Source organism: Diprion similis, chromosome 7 (assembly GCF_021155765.1).
Source record: "Diprion similis isolate iyDipSimi1 chromosome 7, iyDipSimi1.1, whole genome shotgun sequence".
NCBI classification, from domain to species: domain Eukaryota; kingdom Metazoa; phylum Arthropoda; class Insecta; order Hymenoptera; family Diprionidae; genus Diprion; species Diprion similis.
In genome coordinates, this window is record NC_060111.1 from 7,901,446 (window position 1) to 7,911,514 (window position 10,069).

The 10,069-nt window shown below is 35.7% G+C and overlaps 1 protein-coding gene across 2 annotated transcripts in view; it reads right to left on the reverse strand.

Annotated features, from left to right (window-relative positions):
- Window positions 1–7,120, reverse strand: part of LOC124408152 (protein artichoke-like) — a 79,804-nt gene extending 72,684 nt beyond the window's left edge. For both annotated transcript variants that reach the window (XM_046884889.1, XM_046884888.1), the window contains exon 1: window positions 7,044–7,120. The gene's annotated coding sequence lies outside the window, so the exon portion shown is untranslated. The remainder of the gene's footprint in view (window positions 1–7,043) is intronic.
- Window positions 7,121–10,069: the final 2,949 nt, after the last annotated feature.

Below are 10,069 nucleotides of genomic sequence, written 5' to 3' on the forward strand. Positions count from 1 at the left end.
TTCATTAAAATTGTATAAAGTATGTAAATTTTTTTTCTAAAAAAGCAGTCAAGTCATATGATTTCATTGACAATGTTTTCAATGGCGATGTGTTTATGTGTTTAACGAAATTCAGTGTTCACGAATTACTTTTAGATCAGAAGGACTCCTTAACGAGGTTAATCTTCATTAGCTTTAGTTCTTGTTTCTCATTATTCGACTCATTTTTACTTGACTATAAGTTTAACAAATCTTTACTACTTAATCAATTGAAATCATATATCTGAGGTGATCAGATACCCTTAAAATACTTGTCGTTTGAAGTTGCGCAATAGTTCGCACGACGACTGGTAAAAAATTCTTCAATAAACTGTTATAACATAACGCATTGGAAGGTAAACCCTGGAAGACGTTCAGGAATTTCTGATGGCCTAAGTGATCAGTTTATATTTGTTAAATATGCAAAGCGGTGAGTGTGCCTGTCGCGAAACTGAAAGATTTTATTTCCCCACCTCTGGTGAGATCATATCTCCGTTTATTTATTTATTCATCCACGTTCCATCTCTCTCCGGGATCCTAAAATTTTTACTTACGAATTCCATGTTTCTTGTAGCAAAGCAAACTGCTTGAAACGTTTAACGCGTGTGCTGCCATGCTTTCCCTCCTGCCCTGAGTTCCTCCCACACACAGCATCTTTCAAACTTTTCTTTGATTTATAACGAAAGTTTTACAGCTCGGAAGGAAGTTCCATCCTTGGCAGTTGGCCCTAGAGTCGCTAAGCAGTTCCCGCTGTGTTTTTACTTCTGGGATACAAGTAGGCCGCCTGTATCTCCCTCGAAACTTATAACTCCATGAGCTATTAGCGGAGCGTGATACTTAATGCGGGAAGACAGATCGAGACATCGGATATTAAAAGGAAATGCCGTGTACTTTCTGTCGACTTCCTTTCCAGAGATTTATGGCAGTATAGTTCATATCTGTCAAGCTTTCAATTAATTCTAAATCGATGGTGATCCAAGGGTGGATAACGTTTTCATTATGACGGTGTATAACGATGAATCAAGATACTCAGTAGAGTTGCGTACCAAGTACATGGAATAGCAAAGAATTTTTTAAATTTCAAGCATCTGTGCATCAGTCTTCTTACAATAGAGCAAAGGGGTTGCTCTGCAAAAAACATGAACCATCTTCAAAACAGAAATCGTAAATCAAGACACTGATAACTCAGGTTAAAAAAAGAAAAAAAAAAAATGAACAAATCTAGAGAATCTATGAAGTTGAATTACCCATCTACTTTTTTTGCATTCGTTTTTTAACCCTAATTGGTCACTTTGGGTAAATATCACGCCAAGCATATATCAAACTTCTCGTAGAGTTGCTTAGTACCTTAACTTTGCCGATGTTTTACAATATTAAAACAATAAATTTTTGTTATAAAAACTGATAAGGATTTTTTTGCGATCCTTAAACAATACCTAGATATTTTTTTTTTTTGATTTTTAGAACTAATTGTTGAAGCAGAATATCACTTTTTTGGAGCTCGGGTGAATTTCACCCTGTGTTATACGATTCTACTCAAGTGTGAGCAATTGGGCTTAAAATTGTTCGTTACTTTATGCAATCGACGAAAGTATTAAGTACTAAGTACTGGAGTATCTGAGCAACCCCGGAGTCGGCGCTTATGTACATGATGCTCTTTTTTGTGTAATCTATTTTTACGTAAGAAGAATGGATAAAAGCATAATGAAGTATAGAAATAATGAATTGATACCAAAACTCATTAGCGTGACAAAGATGAATCCGTAACCATGAACATTGAAATATTTTTTTTAGATTTTAGATACTAAGAGCTTTAACTAAAGTGAAATTAACTTGTCTTGCGTATAGTTATGGCGAAGGTATTTCCAAATTCGAAATGACGAGTCGTAGGATTCAACAAAATCATCGTACAATTTTTTCACAGAAGTTTTCATTCAACTTTATGGCGCATCAAAAGTCGTTTGATGATATCACTTTAGTAACGTTTCAAATTTCAATATTTTCAGAATCAATAGTTGATTATAGCAGTACCAATGCAAGAGCAAACTTTAATAGTTTTTATGTCATTAAGTGTCGATCTCTTCGAAGTAAAAACTTCGACGGTCGCGGATTATTTTTACATTCAACATTAATAAAGACTGATGATGATGATGATGATGATGATAGAATATAAACAATGCAACTGTCTAGTCACAACACTAAAGAAATCTTTTTTCGCCTGGTTCAATTTATACAAGATAATGAATAAAAAGTGATTTTTGTTCACTTGATAGTTCCGAACAAAAACTTTCAAATCAGTGGTAGTCATTATAAACTAATTCAAGTTAGATTCATGAGATTCTGAGTTTCCGAGGAAGCTAGACCCATGGCTGATGATCCCGCGAAGTCTAAGGTTATGTTTATATAATAGCCGATTAAACTTGGTGTGACAAGCCTGCGGACAAACTAGATGCAATCATCTGAAAATAATCATGAATACTCTATGAGTCGAAGTTGCCACAGTGTGCAAAAAGTATTAAAAACTATGTACAGCAATTTACTTTGCATCTTAGAAACTACCGAAATAACAATTCGCAAAGATCAGTTTCGAAGGATATCTAAATGAATGCCGGAAAAAATTTCACTTGTAATAATGAAAAAATATTGAAATCAATCATTGCTAAGTACGTAATTAACCTTCTTTGTGAAAATGAACAAACAGTTAATTGCCCAATCCCAAAAACATGTGTGTTTCACGCTGAAATTAAGAAATGGCATGGTTTTTTGCGGAATTGTGACAATGGGCGATTATTCATGAATGGAGAATTCAGCCCGAAACCAAGAAGTCATATTACGGAGGAGACATAATTCCGTGATCTTTCCGATGGCAAAGGTGGCACACATTCTGATCGGAAGTTTATAGTACCGATAGCACCGCTCGCAGCACTGGTTTCGTCTGTTGCATCGAAAATTTGAAAGGGTTATATGTGCGCACAATTATTGATTAAGAAATGAGTCACACACAGGTGTCGAAAAGAAAATGTCCCAAAACGATGAGAAAACAAAATTCACGGTAGAAAACAAAGCTCGACAAACTTACCTTTTATGTAAAGAGGTTATGTTCAATTTGCTGGCAAAGTATTTTCGTTCAAATCTTTCGTAAAATATTTCCAGGTTGCTATCAGATTGACTTTAATGTTGACGTTATTCGACTTATTTACTTGTGACTCGATAGCAGTTTCGTATGTTGTACAAAACTAACTTCAATTTTCCGTTGTGCTTAACTCCTTAAGTGCCAGTAACACATATGCGGGCCAAAAATACGAAAGTATTTGACTGATTATTTTTACATTTTAAGCATAAATGGATGCCAAAACTGCAAAATTGATAAGACATTTTCACACAGGACTGCGGAGGGGTTAATTACCAACAGATAGTAACATTTAATATCAAACAATGAATTCGCAGGATCCGATAACAAAGCATTAAGATGGCGTTTGTAAGGGTTTGACAGTTTATTTCGTGTTGCTAGCCATCAAGCACAGTGCAACAGACGAAACCGGCGCTGCGAGTGGTGCTATTGGAACGACAAACTTCCGACCAGAATGTGGCCCACTTTTGTAACGCGGAGATATATCTCCTCCCTAGTATTACTTCCTGCTCGGAACCATGGCAATCAAAGTTTCCAGGCACTGCCGACAACGTCAGAAGGATGGCGCTCGAGGCGCCCTCGCGTGGTGCTTATAAAGACGCGTTGTACACCTCAAAAACGCGGGGATGCAAAACTCCTATACCGCTCAAGCGATCAGAGTGAAACTTTGGCAGTTAATGCCTTATTTTGGCAAGGAGTGGAGCGTCTTTTTATTTTTTCAAAATTTGGAAAAAAATTTTACAGATTGGTTACCACTCACAGAAATTGGCCGAATTTTCACAGTTACACTGAATGGATCGAACTATCCGGTATGATGCCACTCGGCGGTGATGGAACACACATTTTGAGCCCAGTTCCATGAGATTTGATGGTGAAATGACGAAATGGCAACTGATCTGGTTTTCGATTATGAAGAACACCGAAATCTCATTTTGACGACATTTTTTACCGACATTACGCGAATGCCGGTAATGCATGAGTCTAATATTGGTAAAAAGATCCTAAAGGGAACAGAATCCTTTTACGTCCACGTCGATGTTGCTGTGGTGCACCGAAAGAAAAATGCTGGTGATGAAAATGAAAACTTTCATTAAAAAATAGTGAACCTCATAGTTTGACTTCAGGATGAATGTCCAAAAGCTATTCAGATTGTCCTGACCAAACTTGACATTTTTTCTGTGAAACATTTTGCTTTATTATCACCAAGCATGCTTTTGATCTTTATCCAACCCGTAGAGGTCACACTGACCCCAGGCGTTAACACACATTTGAATGTAAAATTTCCCGCTCTTTTCTATTCTGGCACCAAAAATGGGAGTTCCTATTTGAAAAATCAAAGTTGATCTCAAAATGAATTGAAGATAAGATTCCTTAAGAAGAATTACCCTTAGATTCCTAAGATTTATTCTTGGTATTTTTTTTTCGCCGAACTTTGCGAGATTTCTAGGGGTTTCCATACTTTTTCCTTACCCTGCAAAATTCAAGGACTTCCGAGCGGCACAGATATTCAAGCTCTAGTGCTTGCTTTTTACACAAGCGCTTTCAGGATTGCCCATACAATACACCTTTCACACGATCAGAGGTGAGAGCATGCTGCAGAAAAGTTGGCGATTCAAAGAGATCCGGAAGCCAGTATCGTGCAGCAGCGCAGTTTGACAAAGAGATGCAAAAGTAATAGCTATTCAGTGTGTATACGCAATGTTGTCTGTATCTTGTAGGGCCGTTGGCAAATTCACATATGACATCGTTTCTGCAGCTTTTTTATGTATGTGCGTACATGCAACATATACATTAGGGTGGCGCAAAAAAATCGACTATTTTTTTTTTCTGCGTCTCGTGTGACAAAATGTTAGTTTTTGATGTTTTAAGAGCTCACTCCAAAGAACAGCTAAAAAAAAAAATTTTAAGAAGTCGCTCAAAATTTTTTACAATGTCAAAAACGTCAAAAAATTAAATTAAAAAAATTGTGTTTTCAGTATTTTGTTTGATTTTTAATTCATGTCGTGGTGTATTATTGTCGATTCTTTCTTACTAAATTGAAGAAAAAAAATTTATGAAATTTTAATATGAATATTAAAAGGTCCCTCGAAAAGATCTAAAGAAATGCACCAAAAAATTGAAGAACAAATTATGAGCGACCTTTCAAAATTCAAATTTCGAACTGAAACTTTCGGAAACTTATTTTTCTTTTGTCTATAAAATTACACCGTAACGAGAAGAAAAATAAAACAAAAAAAAAAAAAAAAAAACGATTTCTGACGTTTTAAAAAATGTGGAGCGACCTCTTAAAAATTTTTTCTTGAACTGTCCTTTGGAGTGGGCTCTTAAAACATCAAAAACTAACATTTTGTCACACGAGACTAAAAAAAAAAAAAAAAAAATAGTCGGTTTTTTTGCGCCACCCAAAGCTGATAAAATGTGAAGTTGAAAATATGAATACGTAGAATTTGCTTTTTTCCGCGGTAATCAAGAAATTCCCTTGGCATATAATAATTACTATAACCAGAATTACAGGTTGTTATTAAAAATGTTTCTCGACGGTATTTCACACTGGCCAACCTATTGATATTAGTTTTTTTTTTTGTTACGCGAGTCAAACGTGCCAAAGGTAATTATAAAATTCTCAGTATAATCCCAGGTTTATACCATTAGATAACATATAGCTATTTTTCGCAACCCAAATGTAAAAACATGCGATTTTGGTCGCATGCTGAAAGTGAACAAAACACGCTACTTCTTAGCGAATGACGTGCGTGTTGGGAATTGGCGAACCATTTGCGACATTCGAGAACAAAAACTGTTTTTGTCCACTCATAGAGCAAATAGCCTCCGTACGGTGGCGTGCTCTACTACCCGACTCGTAAATACGTCTCGTGAATCGCGCCAACTTCATTATGTTCGCGCTGTGAGTTCTCTCAACTGAGGTTAGGTTTTCGCGACATCATAACTATCCTTCCATGTATGCAAAAGTTGAGATTGTTTCAACACTCGATTTGTAAAAGATTGTTTTTTTTTTTCGTTCTTTTTGAATCTACATCTTTGTATTGATGGAGGGGCTTCGCCCTCACCTCGCCCTCACCTCCCCCCCCCAGGGTTTATTTTTTCCCATAACTGTCAATGATTGAGAAATCACGCCCTTTGCTCATTTTCAATATTATGTATAACTCGTGGGCAAGACAATTCTGAGTTCGTGTGATATCCGGTTAACTTCAGACTCACTCAGAATCGTGTCTTATGCGCACTAGTTGCACAATATACTATTTTTTTTATATTCGTATCTAAAAACTTTTGAACATTTGCTTCTAACTTAACTTCCAACTGTCCAAAAATCGTGATATGAAACGGGAAAATAGTATCAAAGCATTATTAACTAGACCTCGCAGTCGTAGAGTGATCGTGTTATTTTATTTTTCGTCCATCTCCGGCGTTCGTGATCCCTGCTTCGTAATAGATTCACTTTTCCGGACTGGTTAAGCTGAAAAAAAATTCCCTCGAGCGCTAACGCCATTTTTTAATTATAACAAGAGGCACCTCTCGAACTTCTACATCAGTTTTGTTTTACGAAAAGTATACCTTATACGAGTATAATGTATATACAATAGTACATGAATGTATTTTAATATCATGCCGAGCTCCCGGCGGCATACTCTCATATATATTTTACATTTTATGTATATCGGAATATATGTACATACGTACAAGCATATCTGTAGCTTGGATGAGAAAACAACAGATCTGTGTCGATTGCGAATTGGATTCGCGTGTACCAATATTGTCTGACACATTAATTCAACAGATTAACATATCATCTTGCTCCGGGGAGGAATGGAATAATTCAAACTACATTATATTTGGGGAGGGGGAAGGGGGGGGAGGTATTATTTGAGAAACATACCTTTCCTTATTTCAACCATTGAAGCCGCTGTTCCGATGCCAATTTTCATTACTACACAGATGATTTGATGTTGCTTCTGGAACATAAAGAGAGTTGAAATTATTAGTCTTGATCAAACTGCAGGCATGTAAGAAACTGGACTAACTCGAGTTCCATAAAATTGTTATTAGCGATCCTTTGAAAGTCGATTAATTCATTCAAGTTATCGTATATTCTATTCTACCAAATAATAACAGCTGTCATGAGATTAAAAGATTTAAAATGAGAAGTGGTTCATGTGGTTGAGTTATACTTACACAAATTTCAACTGCTTTAATTATTTTACATTGTCAAGTCAACTTAATACCGAGCGGAAACTAGAAGACAAATTGAAATGTTGAAATAACCGAACTCATAAACTCATAAATAACATTACATTATCGAAAATGTAAACGAAATCGACATGCAGTACATCAGTCACACGCACGATGTAGGTTATGTTTTTGTATTCCTGGATCGCAGCGCTACCTGGATGTTTCTTCAATGGTGGAGTCACTGCCTCCTATTGAAATTCTGCCTGAGTTTCAAGAACTATGTGTAAGACCGCGTATTATAAGCTCACATTAGTTCAATCACATGTTGAGAACGATTGGTACGTTATAAAGGTTTATGCGTAACGTTATAGTAACGAATCATTGTGAAAATATGACTAATTTTTTATTTCAACAATGATTTTGAAGTAACTAGGATTGCAAAATATAAGTCTGTTTTCTTTTGTTAAGGTTTATTGAATTTCGAACAGTTTCGAAATTTCGTAATAACGGTTTTTCCTCGGAATCAATTGTTACGATAACGTTACTAACTTCGCCATGATTATCAATACGGTTCCAATCTGTTGTAAGTGTTTTAAATACATATCAAAGATTTTTACAATATAAAAATTGCAGCTGTTCCAATACGAGAAGTGTGGTTATGTAATATTACAATAGTCGAAATTAACCTGTAACAAGAGAGCGAATTAATAATGCAGTCGCAGAGGCTGATTTCTCCGGCATTTAGTTCCTCCTGATTTGTCCGCTAAGCTCCAACACGACCGAGCTGTAAATATTCCCTTGAATAAACTAAGCCCCACCACAGCGTTTGGTGGTTAGGGTCGGACATAAATATTCATATTGTATGAAAAATAATGCTGGATCGTACGGCACTTTGTTCATTATATATAGTGCATGCGTTTTTTGTCCCGCTATTTTAATGCCTCTTTTAAGCTTCCGTGTAGTACAAGAATGTACCATACCTAACCTCAAATATCCGTTATCCCGGCTACTGGCTAGAGCCAGTAGTTCTAGGTTTGTTAAATTGTACTAAAATTTCTCTGTTCCAAAGATTTCAGTATCTCACAAGAATTTTTAGCGATACGTCATCGAGTTGTCAAGGATTAGTTTAATACAGAAACTAAATTCATTCAGACGTTATATAAATGGTTCAATCTCCTGGTAAACTATCCTTCTGATTTTTTTCTTTTATTTCGAACAACTTTTTGACGAAATTTGTGTGTCAATATTTTATAGCACATAAAGGATTTCATGATATTTTTGTTAAAACATAACCAAATAATGATTCAACAATTCATGAATAATAGATTAAAAAAATCCAATTGAAAGAAATTTAAATTTGATTTTTTAACCGTTACGAATTTGATGTGCCGCGACGGTTTCGCGGTCTTGTCTTACGCTATATTAAATTTACGTACATACAATGGGCTCGTGAGAAGACTTTTAACTTTTTATCCAAGTCTCTATTCTTTCTCTTCGTTAACCTGCCTGCGTCAAAGAACCCCGCGGAATATGAAATTCACGTGAAAAAAATTTCAGTAGATATATGCAAAGAGCTGGGTAGTGAGATTATTCCTTGGATGCTTTATCGACTGAGAGTCGTAACTTTGACGCTCGCTCGTTAAATACTCCGCCCTTTAACAAAAACACAATCTTACTTAAGCATAACTTAACGGTTGAAAATTTCTCCAGGAAAAAAAACTTACGTGGTGTGCACTTGTTGTTCGCGTCACTGAGAAGAATGACCATCATCAATTATCGGAGTAGTAACAATAATACACAGATGCTTAATAATGATGATGATGATAGCGGTAATGATGAAGCAAAGAAAAATTGGGGAGACAGATGAATGGCTGGATGATTCATTATACCACCAGCTCCTTAACTTTTCTCTCATTTTCTCTGTTCTCTCGTTCCACAAATTGGTTGACTTTTATCTTTCAAAATTTTACAAAGAAAAAATGGCCTCTTTGTGGCCGGCCATTCCGGATCAAAGTAATTTCTTTTTGCTTTTTGGGGCTGCTGAATTCGAAGTTAACCTGATTATTTCGAAATTTGAAATTTCAGATTTCCAAGACTTTCGTGTATGGCGATTGGCATAGAAAATTTTTGACAAACGACGGTGAAAAGATTTTAGTTGGAAAGTTGGTTTTTGTTATCGACATTATAGTATTCCGGATTTTTAAGCACTCTTCTCGAATTCAGGACTTCGAAAAACATATGCTCACACAGTTTTTTGAAAATAGAATGAAATAATGAATTCGAGTCTGCCATATTGAATCTGCCGACGGTCGGTAAACCGTAAGAAAAAAAACATATATTGCAATCTTAGTTCCTTAAAAATCATTTGTTAAAATAAGAAAATAGTGATTTTATTTCCAATTTTTCGTTTCTTTACGATAACTTTGTTAACTTCAACCTCGTGAAAGTTCTTTATTCTTTGTCACGTTTTTTTTACACCAGTCAAATTCGATTTGCCATTAACAGCCTCAGTTTTAGATTCACTTTGATTGAAATCGAATAATTGAGTCTCTGAATTAATAAAGGCGGTAGGTGGTTTCAGAATACTTGTAATTACTAGTTACAATATGAGACCTGTATTGATTATGATTAGCAAATACAGGCAATATCGAGTCGACTAGCGAAAGAAAAAAATCTGTTTCGGTGACTTTGTAGAAAATAGCCTTCGCATCAAAATAGGTAATCCTAGAGTGA